The sequence below is a fragment of the Nannospalax galili genome, unplaced genomic scaffold (assembly GCF_000622305.1).
Source record: "Nannospalax galili isolate Female #2095 unplaced genomic scaffold, S.galili_v1.0 scaffold127, whole genome shotgun sequence".
Taxonomy (NCBI): domain Eukaryota; kingdom Metazoa; phylum Chordata; class Mammalia; order Rodentia; family Spalacidae; genus Nannospalax; species Nannospalax galili.
In genome coordinates, this window is record NW_008360326.1 from 4,265,216 (window position 1) to 4,265,991 (window position 776).

The following is a 776-nucleotide window of genomic DNA, read 5'->3' on the forward strand; positions in this document are numbered from 1 at the left end:
ATTGCCTGCATGTATGTAAGTGCACCCATATCGTTCAATGCCTACAGAGATCAGAAGAGGCCATTGGATTCCCCTAGAACTGGAGTTATGGATGGTTCTTGGCTGCCATGCAGGTGCTAAGACCCAAACCTGGGTCCTCTGGAAGAGCAGCCAGTGTTCTTAACCACTAAGCCATCTCTCCAGCCCCCCACCATGCTTCTTGATCAAATGAGTATCTAAGGTGTCTTTGTTAGTACAATTAGCAAGGATTTTAAAAAGTTAAGCAATATTTATATTTTACTAATAAAAGGAAATGAACATTACTACTGTGACTTCTTCTAAGGTCTCATTTTGATTTCTAATCACTAAAATAAAAAGTAATATTTGGTTATACATACAAGGCCTATAAAATTCTGATTTCTAACAAGTCTGATCTCTTCTTTCTATCAATATTGTTAATATTTGATATATAAAGACATTCTGCTTTAAAAAGTTGAAAGAAATACTATACTGTTATGCAATTTCTTTTATAATATGGTTTTCATTTACTTTTCTAAACTAAATCTGGCATGATACCAATATAATAAAACAGGTCAAGTCAGTATCCACAGAGAAGAGCTATGATAATTTAAATATTGAAAATCAATATTTATATTAGAGCTAGCCACACCTCATAAGGTTATAGCTCCAGGCCAGCTGAGGCTACAGGAAGACTATCTCAAAAAAGACCAAAAAGAAAAAAGTTCACAGAATACAAATAACTGTAATACAGGGCAAAGCATATAGTCAATCTCATT